General features: G+C 46.6%; 1 pseudogene; it reads left to right on the top strand.

Annotated features, from left to right (window-relative positions):
* Nucleotides 1-896: 896 nt before the first annotated feature.
* Nucleotides 897-14,358, top strand: LOC141284371 (calcium-activated chloride channel regulator 4A-like; annotated as a pseudogene).
* Nucleotides 14,359-14,583: the final 225 nt, after the last annotated feature.

Below are 14,583 nucleotides of genomic sequence, written 5' to 3'. Positions count from 1 at the left end.
AGTTTTGCACAAATCTGTACACAGCAAAATCTCCGGTGTTAAAATCGCAGTGTTAAAGGCTTTTGGAGTGAAGTGTCAAAGTTGTGGTGTTGAATTTGGGGGGATTAACACTAGCTGGTGTAAACAGCACCCTCTGGCGGGTGTTAATACAGAGAGTTAACTTTATTAACACTGTTGAGTGTTATTAGTCACATCCGGCACGTGCTCGCTGTTCGCGGCTCACCCATCTGAAATATTTTTCACAGACGCCATTTTCTTTGCTCGGGATGCGGAGCATATGAGGACGGAAAACAGCGACATAAAGTGTTACATATTACTTACAAAATGTGTTTTAGTAATATCATATCGTTTTATAATGATATTTATTTGTATGCGCCTAAACTTTTGAGTCATTTTCTTCCACTCGCAATGCGGAACAGACAAGGATGCTTCTTTTTAAAATGGAAACAACGAGAGTTAAGTGTTTTATCTCATTTATAACATTTATGTTTTATAACATTATATTGATTTATAGTGTGCGCTTTTAAACTTTTTCAATGAGTAATTTCCTTTCACTCACGATGCTGAGAAGATGGGGAAGTTGGTTTTGACAAGGAAAGCAACTAGAATAAGTGTTTTACCTCATTTACGATATGTATTTTATAAAATAACATTGCTTCATGATATATATGCTGCACGCCTAAACGAGTCTAACGTTAAACGTTTCTCACAGATTTGAATTGAAAGCCGTGCTGACGCAGAGGTCACTTTTAACAGGGAAACACTAGAAGTAACTGTTAAGTGCTTTACCAAATTTAAAATATGTATTTTATAACATAATTTTAATTTATAACAATATTTGTGTGTTGTGCGGTCCAAGACTTTTCTCAGAGAGATATTGTCTTTCACTCGGAAAGATGGCGCAAGAGTGTTCGGCTAGTCGTCTGCCTCGTCTCCTACTTTTATTGCTAGTTGCAGTTTTAATTTGTGATTTCCACCAAGCCATTTCTGCTTTACTGGTGTATGATCGCCACACACTGCTTAATATTAAAGCAGCCTGTTTGTCGCTGCCCAAATATAAATTCGAAGACCAAAACTCCAGTCTTCCTCCTCACCTGGCGTCAGTACCTCCATACCTGTGGTGCTCACAGGTCACTTGGCGGAGAAAGCGGCCAAGAAAGCGCGGTAAGCGTGGAGGATTACTGGTAAAAATCCGAGCACAGTGGAGGTCTGCCAACAGGAAAATTCCTCCTCCATACGTAGATGGATGCCATACGCTTGACAGACCGCTGGGCCTACGGTGGATCGTGCCGCTACACCCCAGCCGCCCGGATGCAGCGTCGCGACACCTGCCGCTGGTAGCGCCGCTGTCCATGCACCGCAGGAGCAGCCGCGGTGTGGACCATGGATGCCTCCGGAAGCTGGAGCGCTGTGTTGCACTGGACCGCGAGGAGCAGACTCTCCACTTTGGCCTCCTCAATGCTAGATCGCTAGCTAATAAGACCTTCATCCTAAATTACTTTTTTACTTCACGCCAGTTGGATTTTATGCTCCTGTCAGAAACCTGGCTTTATGTCAGTGAGTGTACCCCATTCTCCAAGCTTTTACCCCCGGATTGTGTGTACATAAACTCACCACGAACCACGGGCAGGGGTGGAGGGCTAGCGTCAGTTTTTAAATCTAGTTTTAAATGCTGCCAAGTAGTAACAAACTCATTATCCAGCTTTGAACTACAGACATTTGTATTAAATGCCGATGTGCCAGTGCTGTGCGCTTTAGTTTATCGCCCTCCAAAATTTAATAAGACCTTCATTCAGGACTTTACGGACTTTGTTGCGGAAATAACGCTCAAATACAACCGCTTTCTAATAGCTGGTGATTTTTATGTCCACGTATGCTGTGATGCCAACAATTTAGCCAAAGATTTTCTTAATTTGGTTGACTCTTTTAACTTAACTCAATCGGTTGTTGGAGCAACGCACGAGAAGGGGCATACACTTGATCTCGTGCTGTCATTTGGACTAAATATAGCCATACAGGAAATCTGCGATACTGGCATCTCGGATCACTTTGCGGTGCTGTTCTCTGTCACACTGCCCAAAGCTCTGGATAAACCGTGCGCTTTAGCGCGCCAGGCACGCACATTAAACAACCTGACTGCCTCTCGTTTCATAGATGCATTAAATGACTCACCCCTACACATAAATCACCTAGGTGATTTAAATGTGAACCAGTGGATCGTTGTTTTTAACGCGACATGCTCTGATTTACTGGATAAAATAGCACCATTTACGAGTAAAAGTCCTAAACCAGCATCTGATCCATGGTTAAATGAAACCACACGGACACTCAGACGTGCGTGCAGACGCGCAGAGAGGAGATGGAAAAAAGATCGTCTGCAAGTGTCCCTTCAAATGCTAAGAAATACTCTGGCCGAATATCAGAAAGCCGTTAAAGCTGCTAAATCACAGTTTCTTTGTAATCTTGTGTCAAGTAACAGTCATAAACCACAGCTTTTGTTTAATGTTTTAAACTCTCTTTTAAATCCTCGTGATTGTGCTGACATTGAACCATCACCTGAACTGTGTGAAAAATTTCTTCTGTTTTTTCATGAGAAGGTGTTTACTGTTAGGTCCTCCTTCACCCCCTGTGTTTTAGAGTCTCAGCTACTTCCTACCTGTAATGTTGTTTTGGAACATTTCGAGACTGTATCTCTTTCATTTTTAACCAGAGTGGTACAACAGCTGAAACCTTCAAATTGCTCACTGGACTCTATTCCACCTCACCTGTTTAAAGAAGTGTTCCCGACTCTCGGACCTCTAATTTTAGACTTTATTAATTCTTCTCTGAGGTCAGGCTGCTTCCCAGATGCCTTCAAACATGCTATAGTCCAGCCACTCATGAAAAAACCTAACCTTGATCCCACAGTGTTATCAAATTTTAGACCTATTTCTAAACTCCCTTTCTTGTCTAGGGTTGTGGAGAAAGCTGTACACGACCAATTACAGTCTCATCTTGACGTAAATGGTATCACAGAAATATTCCAATCTGGATTTAAAGCACAGCACAGTACAGAAACGGCCCTTTAAAAAGTTGTAAATGACTTGTTCTTAGCTGCTGACTCAGGCAAATCTACAGTTCTGTTGCTTTTAGATTTAACAGCCGCGTTTGACACTGTGGACCACAATATACTTTTAACGCGCTTAGAACATTACGTTGGTATAAAGGGTACTGTTCTCGAGTGGTTTAGGTCGTTTTTATCTAACAGAAGTTTTTCTGTACATCTTGGTCAGCACTTTTCATCAAAAATGCCGCTGAAATTTGGCCTGCCACAGGGTGCAATTTTAAGCCCTAGTCTATTTTTAATATACATGCTCCCTCTAGGGGAAAATTTTAAAAAGCACAATGTGGCATTTCATTGCTTTGCAGATGACATTCAAGTCTACTTCCCATTGAGCACTCATGACCATTCTACAATTAAAACTCTCCAGGACTGTCTCAAAGAGGTCGTGTCCTGGATGAACTTAAATTTTTTAAATTTAAACAAAACAAAAACAGAAGTTGTTGTCTTTGGGCAAGAAAAAAACTGTCTGGAGGGCTGGGACAGCGCTATAGGCCCCTTAGCTTCCCTTTCGCGCCCACATGCTAAAAACCTAGGAGTGCTTCTTGATTCTGGTTTTAAATTTGAAAAACAGATTAGTGCAGTAGTGAAAAGCGGCTTTTATCACTTACGACTTTTAGCGAAAATTAAGCCTTATCTCCCTAAGAGGGAACTGGAGAGAGCAATCCATGCCTTTGTAACTGCACGGCTGGATTATTGCAATTCACTGTACTATGGACTAGACCAGTCCTCCCTTCGCCGCCTGCAGGGGGTGCAAAAGGCGGCAGCTCGCCTCCTAACAGGAACAAGAAAAAGGGAGCACATCACCCCAGTGCTGGTCTCGCTACATTGGCTCCCCATTTCCTTTAGAGTTCAATTTAAAATTTTATTATTTGTTTTTAAATGTCTGCATTGCACTGCGCCACGTTATCTGTCAGATATGCTGCACCTTTATGCTCCTGCCAGAGCATTAAGATCAGCAGACCAGCTCCTGCTGACAGTCCCTAAAAAAAGGCTCATCACCCGTGGCGATAGAGCCTTTGCAGTGGCTGGCCCACGGCTGTGAAACAGTCTGCCTCTTCAAGTCAGATCTGTTCAGTCTGTAGAAGAGTTTAAAAGTAGACTTAAAACTCATTTGTTCCCTTCCGGGAACTCGAGCCGCGTCATGGAACGCTATGGGGAATGCCATTGGCGGGCAGCACTCTGAATCATGTCTACAACCAATGAACGATGGGGGTGACGTCACAGGCACGGTGACGTCATCGACCAGGAAGTATAAAGCACGTGCGTTTGACGCCCGCGGCAGCTTTTGTCATTCAGCGAGAGCGCTCTGTGTCTGTCTGTCTTCTAAAGCCATTGCTGTTTTTGTGTCCAGTTTGACACACTTTTATTTGAGTTAATGGCTTCTAAAAAGCAACCATTAAAAAGAACTTTGGTGGCGAAGCGCCCACATAGGCAGTGTGTCCCTCCCTGCCAACGCTACATTGTTGGTGGGGATACACACAGCCTATGTGTGGTTTGCTTGGGAGCGGGGCACGCACAGTCAGCCCTCGAAAAGGCTGACTGTCCGCACTGTGAACGCCTTCCAGTGCGGGTGCTTCGCTCCCGGAATGCCCTCTTTGAGGAGGGGGCTTTCACCAGCGTTCCCTGCGGGTCTGGCCCCGCTTCCGCTGAGGCGGAGCGGCAGCTGCACTTGTGGGGTTCGCAGCTCGATCTGCTGGAGGGTTTGGAGACGGGCAACCCCCTATCTCCGCCCTCACTCAGCGGATCGAGTGACCTCCTCCTGGATGCGGAAGCCCGCACTGTGGTTACTTCCCCCCGGGAGGAGGCTCCAGAGTTTCTCCTCTCTTCCTCCGAGGAGGTTGAGATGGAGAGCCTGGAGGAGTCACAACCGCCACCACCACGCTCGCCACACTATGAGGAGCTCGTGGAGGTGCTGACAAACGCGGTCGCCAAATTAAACATCTCCTGGCCCACGGAAGTATACCATGAGCCGCAGAGAAGCCGATTAGATGATCGCTTCCTGCGGACCAAGTCAGCACCTCACAAACGGAGCCTTCCATTTTTCCCCGATCTCCATAAAGAGCTTACGAGATCGTGGGAAAAGCCGTACTCCTTCCGCCTTTTCTCCCCCGCTGAAAACTATGGTAATGTGGGGGGTGCGGAGGAGAGCGGCTACAGGACGATGCCACGGGTTGAACAGACGCTTGCGGGCTATCTGTCACCCGGCTCGGCGTCGTCCTTGAAGGCTCCGTCCTTGCCCACCAGGCCCCTTAAAGTCACTTCTGGCCTGATGGGTAAGGCATACACGGCAGCAGGTCAAGCAGGGTCTTGCCTTCACACCATGGGCATCCTGCAAGCCTACCAGGCTGACCTGCTGAAGGAGTTCAGCAGCGGCGAGGAAGTTAGCGTTACAGAGATGCAAAAAACTGCAGATCTCGCTCTCCGCGGCCGCGGAGAGGCATCTCTGGCTGACCCTGTCCGACGTAAAAGACAAGGACAGGGTCACGCTTCTAGAAGCCCCCCTGCAACCATCTGGCCTCTTTGGTGCTTCGGTTGATACCGTTGTGGCCAGGCACCAGGAGGCCCGCAAGCAGGCGGCGGCGTTCAGAACTTTCCTTCCTCGCCGCGTGTTCTCCTCTGAGGCTGCTGCACCATCTAAGAAGCAGCCTCAGCCGTGTACGAGCTCCCATAGAGAGGCACAAAAGCAGAGCGTTGCCGCCCGTGCTCCCCCGGCCCAGCCTAGGGGACCCGGAAAGCAGCGCTCTAAGTCGGGGGCTTCCAAGACGAAGAGGCCTGACCTGAGGGTCGTCCTCCAGTCAAGGAAGTCCTCGGCTAAGCGGCCCTGACGGTTGTGGTTCAGGGCCGTTGAGGGCAGCCCCTCTCGAGGGGGTTTGCACCGTACCTCCAGGTGCGGGTTTCAGACCCCTTCGTGGCCCTCAGGAGATGAGTCAGCTAACCCTGCCAGTGTTACAGGGCGCGGCTATCTCCCGCGAGCATCCTCTAGCTGGTCCGCCCGGAAACGTAGCGGCCCTGGAGAGTTCGCAACCCCCGCGGGGGTTTTCCGAGGAGCTAATTCCGGCGCTTCCTGCCAGTTCGCTGTTACAGGACTCCGAGTTAGTTCCTCAAGTAAATCCAGACACCAGTCCCGAGAGGCTGGTGCCCTTAGTGAACTTTCTGGTTCTTCAGCACAGGAAGTATCTCAGGTTCGCTTTCAGGGGCAAGGCTTACCAAGACAGAGTGCTTCCTTTCGGCCTAGCTCCCTCACCCCGCACTTTCACGAAGTGTGTGGATGCTGCGCTGGCTCCACTGTGACTCCAGGGCATCCGCATACTCAACTAACAGTTAGCGGTTCAGCATCGAGGTGCTGTTCTCGCTCACATGAAAGAGTTAGGGTTGAGACTCAACGCCAAGAAGAATGTGCTTTCTCCACTACAGAGGACCACTTACTTAGGCGTAGGGTGGGATTCGATCTCCACGCAGGCACGCATGTCTCCTGCACGAGTCGATTCCATACTGACCGCAGTGAATGCAGTAAAGCTAGGCCAGTCACTCACTGTCAAACAGTTTCAAGTACTGTTAGGTCTTATAGCAGCCGCTTCCAACGTGATACCTTTTGGACTGCTGCACATGAGACCACTACAGTGGTGGCTCAGGACCAGGGGGTTCTCCCCGAGGGGAAACCCACTCCGCAAGATCAAGGTCACGCGGCGTTGCCTACGTGCCTTGGCCATGTGGAGGAAACCCTGGTTCCTCTCTCAGGGACCGGTACTGGGAGCGCCTGGTCGCCGCATCACGCTAGCGGCCGACGCTTTCCTTACCGGTTGGGGAGCGGTCATGCGTGGCCGCTCAGCCCAAGGCCTATGGAACGCCCACCATCTCTCGTGGCACATAAACCGCTTAGAGATGCTGGCAGTATTCCTGGCCCTAAAGAGGTTTCTCCCAGACCTAAGAAACAGACATGTGCTGGTCCGTACAGACAGCACTGCGGTGGTTCACTACATAAACCACCAAGGAGGACTCCGCTCACGCCCCTTATACAAGCTGGCGTACCGGATACTCCTTTGGTCTCAAGAGAAATTCCTCTCCCTGAGAGCAGTCCACATCCCTGGACATCTGAATGTGGGAGCAGACGTCCTGTCAAGGCAGGGGCCGAGGCCCGGGGGATGGATGCTTCACCCAGAGGTGGTGAGGCAGATCTGGAGAGTGTTTGGCCAGGCACAGGTGGACCTGTTTGCGACTCAGGAGATATCGCACTGTCCCCTCTGGTACTCTCTAGTTCCTCCAGCTCCACTGGGGCTGGAGGCCATGGCACAGACGTGGCCGAGGCTGCGTCTGTACGCCTTTCCCCCGATCGCTCTGCTCCCGGGAGTTCTGGAACGGGTCCGTCGGTTTCAAGTGCGGCTGCTACTAGTAGCCCCGTACTGGCCGGCACGAGTATGGTTCTCGGACCTGGTATCTCTCCTAGACGGCTCTCCGTGGGAGATTCCCGTCAGGAGGGACCTCCTGTCTCAGGCTGGGGGCGCAATATGCCACCCCCACCCAGAGAGGTGGAGGTTATGGGTGTGGCCCCTGAGGGGGCACAACTCATAGGAGCGGGTCTCTCAACCGAGGTTGTTGAGACCCTTCTCCAATCCAGAGCTCCCTCTACGAGGAAACTGTATGGCCTTAAGTGGAACTTATTCGCGAGATGGTGCTGCGAGCGCCACCTGGACCCAGTCAACTGCCCGGTCGGTACAGTTCTGGAGTTCCTACAGTCTCGCCTATCCGCAGGGCTAGCTCACTCCACTCTAAAGGTATACGTGGCGGCCATAAGTGCCTACCACGCCCCTTTAGGTGGCCTCTCAGTAGGTAGAGAGCCCTTGGTCATACGGTTCCTCCGCGGTGCGCTCAGGCTGAGGCCTCGAGTGACACCCAGGGTCCCCACGTGGGACCTCGCTGTGGTGCTAGAAGCTCTCTGCAAGCCTCCATTCGAGCCCTTAGAGGAGTCTACGGACCGCGCCCTCACAATTAAGACGGCGCTCCTGTTAGCACTCACCTCCCTCAAGAGAGTAGGCGACCTGCAGGCCCTTTCAGTGGCCCCATCTCATTTAGAGTTTGCCCCAGGGATGGCCAAGGCCTTTCTATATCCCAGGGTCGGGTACGTCCCGAAGGTCCCCTCCCTAGCACCGCAGCCAGTAACACTGCAGGCGTTTTATCCTCCTCCGTTCGCGGAGCCGAACCACAGGAAGTTAAATTGCATGTGCCCAGTCAGAGCCTTAGATGCATACGTCCACAGAGCTGCCACGTGGCGTAGAACAGAGCAATTGTTTGTCTGTTACGGCCCCCCTAAGAGAGGGGGCCCGGCCTCTAAGCCCACTATCAGTAGATGGATCATCGATGCCATATCTACAGCATACGAGTCCTCTGGTCTCCCATCCCCGATGGGACTCAAGGCTCACTCTACTCGAGGTCTGTCGGCCTCGAGGGCTCTGACGGCAGGTGTCCCAATACAAGACATCTGCAATGCTGCGGGTTGGTCCACGCCCCTAACATTCGTTAGGTATTACGAGCTCGACCTCAGAGCCGCTCCAGGCTCGGCTGTACTCTCGGCCTAGTGCGCTAGGCCTAGAGGGTCAGCCACCTCCCTAGCCAGGAGGAGACTTCTCAAGGCGCATTCTTTCTGCGGAAAGAAGAGAAGTCGTTTCGCCACTCATAAGAGATCTGCAAAACTTTACCCCTTTTGTCCGTGCAAGCTAGACAAAAGCCCTTTCAGTCCCTCTTGTCCTGGCAGAACCCCCAGACAAAGGACTAAGACCCCTCGTGAGCCCGAGGGCCGAGGGGTGCCTCTCGCACTGGCTGGCGAACCAGGCAGAGGTCACGGTTCTCGTGTGCCCGAGGGCCGAGAACTGTACAGCCCTCTTGTCCGCGGAATGCTAGACAATGGCTTAATTCTCCTCGTGTTCTGACGCAGGATGCTATCAGACCGAGTGTACTCCGGTCCCTCTGGTTTCTGGCTTTCCCCAGACCAAGGACTAAGACTCCTCGTCTGCCTTCACAGAAGGCCGAGGAGTGCCTCATGCACTGGCTGGCTACCAGGCAGAGGCACCTACTGTCTTCCCCGTGAGCCCGAGGGCCGGGGATTGCAGTGCCCTCTTGTCCGCGTAATGCTAGACAATGGCTTATTCCCTCGCGTCCTGGCGGAGCTCCAGGCCGAGCCTTGGATCCCTCTTGTTCTGGCTGAACCCCCAGACAAAGGATCACCCTCTCCTCGTGTGCCCGAGGGCCGAGGAGCCTTGGGGTCGAGCTCACCGTCCTCGTGGGTCTGCGGACCGAGGACTTCCCACACCATCTGTCCGCCGAGTGCTAGACAGTGGTCATTCGGTCCCTCTTGCTCTGGCTAACTCCCAGACAAAGGACTAAGACTCTGCGTGTGCCTGAGGGCCGTGGAGTACCTCTCGTTCTGGCTGGCGACCAGACAGAGGAAGACTACCATTCCTCGTGTGCCCGAGGGCCGAGGACTACAGGGCCTTCTTGTCCGCGTAATGCTAGACAAGGGCTCTCTCTTTTTCCACCCTGGTTGAGCAGACACTAGCAGGGCTCGGAAATTATGGGGGCGTTGGTAGTCTCGTTCCCCATAGCGTTCCTGACGCGGCTCGAGTTCCCGGAAGGGAACGTCTCGGGTTACGTATGTAACCTTAGTTCCCTGAGGGAACGAGACGCCGCGTCTCGGACCATAATTCCCGCCCCTGCGGCGCTCGCTTCATTCCTAAAAGAGCTGCCGCCGGCTTCAAACGCACGTGCTTTATACTTTCTGGTTGGTGACGTCACCGCGCCTGTGACGTCACCCCCGTCATTCATTGGTTGTTAGACATAGTTCAGAGTGCGGCCCGCCAATGGCGTTCCCCATAGCGTTCCTGACGCGGCGTCTCGTTCCCTCAGGGAACTAAGGTTACATACGTAACCCGAGACGTTCTCTGTGCAATAGTCTTACCCCTCAAAACATCAAGTCATTAGCTCATCGTATAAATCATTACCTAAATGCAAAATTTTTGATCTAGTTGTCCTAAACTGTCAATCATATATTCTACACATTTCTATTAGACTTTTTGTAAATTTGCCATGAATTATTCAAGTGAATCTTGACTTTCACTAATGAAGATAATATAGATCAACCAATGATAAAGCAGTTCTCTGAAATAGATCAAAGGTACATCTCATGAACCTTCCATTGGAAAGCATATAGACAGAGGACAACACAGGAGTTACAAATTCTGACAGTGGACTTTCTTATTTTTATTGTCACCTTTGTGCCCATATTTCTTTTTTTTTTCTGTTTCACAATGACGTTGTGTGCTTTTATTTTATTTTTTTATTTTTTTTGTCAGACCACTAGTACAAGTGTAACTGTGAATCCTATCCAGTCTTTTTCAATCAATATCCCACATACAGTAATGTGTAATTTTGAAGCCTTTTGACCAAAGACAGGATGCTGGGCAGAATAATTATTTTGTTGTTTTTTGCTGTTTTGTACTGTACTCTACAGTACATTAAATTAAGGAATAAAACACTTGCAAAGGAATAGATTTGTTGTGTTCATCATGTGAAAAGTGTTTTATTTGTATTGTTTTTGTAGTATTGTTTTGAATTTATCTCATCAGTGTGTAAAACTGTGTTGTAGTGTGTTTGTTTTTGAGGATTTGTGTGTCATGTCTGAAAGCAAAGTTTGGTTTTTCAGCAAGATTGAATTGTTTTGAGTGGAGAGCTTCATTTTGACCTCAATATAGGAAGTTTGGGGAAATGAGTTAGGAGTTGTGGATTTGTGTTTAGAGTTTCGCAAATAAGAGGCATAATTTCAAGAAATGTGTTTAAGCAATTGAGAAAAACTGTAATGCAGTAATCTTTCAGTTTTATTATTAATTTGGTTGTTTGCAGGAAAAGTGTTTGTGCATGAATGGGCTCATCTGAGATGGGGCGTATATGATGAAAACAATAAAGAAAAGCCATTTTACTACTCTAATCACCGTATTGAAGCTACAAGGTTATAAACTCTAAAACAAAAAGAGACAATATTATTAAAAATTCATTTGAAATTAAAAGTACTTTTGATATCTTGCTGATCTTTAGGTGTAGCAAAGACATTAAAGGTCAGTTCTATGAGGTTACTGCTGGAGGATCTCTTCAACGGTGCCGTATCGATCCACAAACTTCACTACCTACAGAGAAGTGCAGTTTTTTTCCAAACAGAAATCAAAACACAAACAGCTCTTTAATGTTTCTACCAAGCCTGGATTCTGTAAGTACTGAATTTACATGTTTCCAAACATTCCACAAAATTATTTTATTAAATACACTTGGACCAAAGAGTTCACAGATTGTCTTTAAGTGTTTGGCGATATCTGCAATTAAGCAAGAACATTATGTTTTCAGGTGAGCACATTTTGCAGTGAAAATGAGCACAATTATAAAGCCCCAAATATGCAAAATAAAAAATGTGGCAAAGCAACATGGACTGTAATATTTGAAGATTCTGTGGATAAAGACGCACTTCGTTCTCTGAAACCACTCTTTTCTCCACCACCACCATCTTTCAAAGTTGTGCAGCGAATGCAACGGGTTGTTTGCCTCGTCCTTGATGTCTCAGGAAGCATGCAAGTACGCAATAACAGATACTAACTTCATTTGAAAATCAACAATAAATATGTAAATATGACAATGGGGATGTATTAGGAGATGAAATAATTTTTCTGACAGATGGTCGGGCAACGGACAACATTGATGGTTGTGCTCCAGAAGCAATTCAAAGTGGTGCCATTATAAGCACATTAGCTTTTAGCAAAATGGCAGCCAGTGCACTGACAGTAATGGCAGAACACACTGGTAAGTGACATCAGCATAATTAATAACTCAGAGAATATCATACAACAACCGATTCATTATCCAATGCAAAAATATTCCATGGTGAAAATAGGAGGAAAATTTATATATGCCAGTGATGAATTGACCTCCAACCAGTTAATGGACGCGTTTGCTTCGCTTTCATTGCCAACTGGAGATTACACAAAGGAGCCAGTTCAGGTTTGTCAAAATTTCACTTATTGTCCATTATGCATTATTCTAAGAGTGTTAAAGATATGAATTGTATTCATTATCATTTTCATCAATTCTTTAGCTAGAGAGTGTTGGAGCAAGAACGTCTGATTGGTTCAATGGGACAGTATCAGTGGATCAGACTGTTGGGAACAAAACCAGCTTTGTAATAATTTATGAAAAAATATTTCCTAGCATTTACATACACTCACCAAGTGGCTTAGTCTACACACAAACAAATATGAGTCATGGTGGATCGCTGAAAACAGTCACTTTAAACGTTCCAGGAACTGCTGAGGTATTATAACCTTTATCAACCAGATATTTATTAAGTTATTTATATTTATCTATCATAGTTTAGATCATAAACATTTATGATTTTTTTTTATATGTCCATCAACAGCTTAGGACTTAGAAAGAGTGTATTATTAATAATTTAGCTACACTGTTTTTACACTTAAAAAATACACTCAGAAAGACCTTAATCTAACCATTTCCTTAATCTTTATTGATTGTACTATCTTGTGTTTGGTAGCCTGGGGACCGGAAGTACAGTATTCAAACTACAATACTTCAGGCTTTGACTATAACAGTAACAAGTCAAGCAGCACATGATAATGTTGCCCCAATCATTGTGAAAACACACACGAACCAGCAGTTCAGTGACGGCACTAAACCCATGTTAGTGTTTACGGAGGTTAGTCAGAATTACAGGCCTGTAATAAATGCTGAAGTGTGGGCTACGCTGGAGCCAGAATCTGGTCCTGCACAAACATTTAAGCTGCTGGACAATGGAGCAACTCAACTTAAAATATAAGAAAATAAACAGTAAGGTACATTTCCAACTTGCGCCCAAATAAATCAGAGATCCATCTTTTACAGGAGCTGATGCTTCTCAAGGTGATGGAATCTATTCCAGATATTTCACAAAGATGGTAAATGGGAGAAGCAGCTTGAAAGTGAGAGTCAACAATCAAGATGGACAAACCAGATTTGCTGTCCCAAAAAAGAGTGGTGCCCCATACATACCTGGATATGTGGTAGACGGTAAACATGAGATCACTATTGGTATTTGATGACTTTGCACAATGTCCCAAATGAACAAATTTTGTCAAGTGAAGTGAACTTTAACAGATATGCTGTCTTCAGTGAATACGGAGTAGTGAACACTGTAGAGATCCTGTCATTTGTAACACAACTTGTGAGTTTTGTTCCTCAATGAATCAGTGCTTTAAGCAAATTGTTTGAGTGAATGATTCAGTGACTCACTCATCAAGATACTGAATTAATGCACAAACTAGGACTAAATATTTTATAAATGGCAATATAATTAGCTATAAAGCTGTTTACAGTAGATTCAAGTGGGTCAAATATTTCATTAACCAATTCATAGAGATGTACTCAAGTAGTTTCTCTAATTTCAGGTGTAGTGCAGCTGAACCCTCCAAAGCCTCCATTTTCTGAGGAACCACATGAGGTTGGAAACTTTACCAGAACAGCCACCGGAGAGTTTTTTGGTGACTCTTTCAGGCACAACTCCAACAAATTTCCCTCCTAACAGAATCACAGATCTGAGTGCTGAGATCCAGGGGGACTCTGTGCTTCTCAGCTGGACAGCTCCTGGTGAGGACCTCGATGAAGGGACAGGTAACACATACAATTACTATAACAGTATTTAAAAATGTTCAGTTTCTTTAACACATTTTCATTTCAAGTTGTTTTAAACTTCATTGTGAAACCATGAACCATGAAATAATGTATCTTTAATTGTCTTGCATTGCATGTTTCTTTCTTTCTTTTAAGCTAAATCCTACAAAATCAGGTGGAGCTTTGACCTTGATATGCTTCTAAACAGCTTCACCCATGGTCATGCAGTCAACACAACTGCCTTCTCACCTCAGGAGGCTGGATTAGTTGAACAGCATTTATTCGATCTGGGTTTTCCAATACAAAATGGCACCACACTCTTCTTTGCAGTTCAGTCACAGGATAAACAAAATGAAAAATCTGAAACCTCCAACATTGCTCAAGCTTCAAAGATCCTCCCTGCTCTGAAACCTACAGGAATACCAAAACCAGGCATACACTTGACAGCTCTTGTAATTTCTCTGTGTGTGGTAACTATCATATGCTTTATTGTTGCTGTAATCACATGGGCAGTGATTCGCAGGAATTTCCGCCTGAAGCAACAACAGGCATCTACATTCTGATGCAAACACATGTCCTTAATCAATCCTTGTGCCAAAATAACTATGTACATTCAACATCTTTGGAACAAACAAATGAACAACAAAAAATAAATTATGTACCACGAAAGCCATGTATTAAACTTGCATTGTGATGATTTAAAGTACATTTAAAAACACTTTAGGTTAATTTGTTTGTTGGATATCAATATTTATTTCCTTGTAAATCTGCAATTTGCAGATTATAAT

This window comes from Garra rufa, chromosome 14, assembly GCF_049309525.1.
Source record: "Garra rufa chromosome 14, GarRuf1.0, whole genome shotgun sequence".
Lineage (NCBI taxonomy): Eukaryota > Metazoa > Chordata > Actinopteri > Cypriniformes > Cyprinidae > Garra > Garra rufa.
Note: the sequence above shows the minus strand (reverse complement) of the source record. Positions and strands in the feature narration are given on the sequence as shown.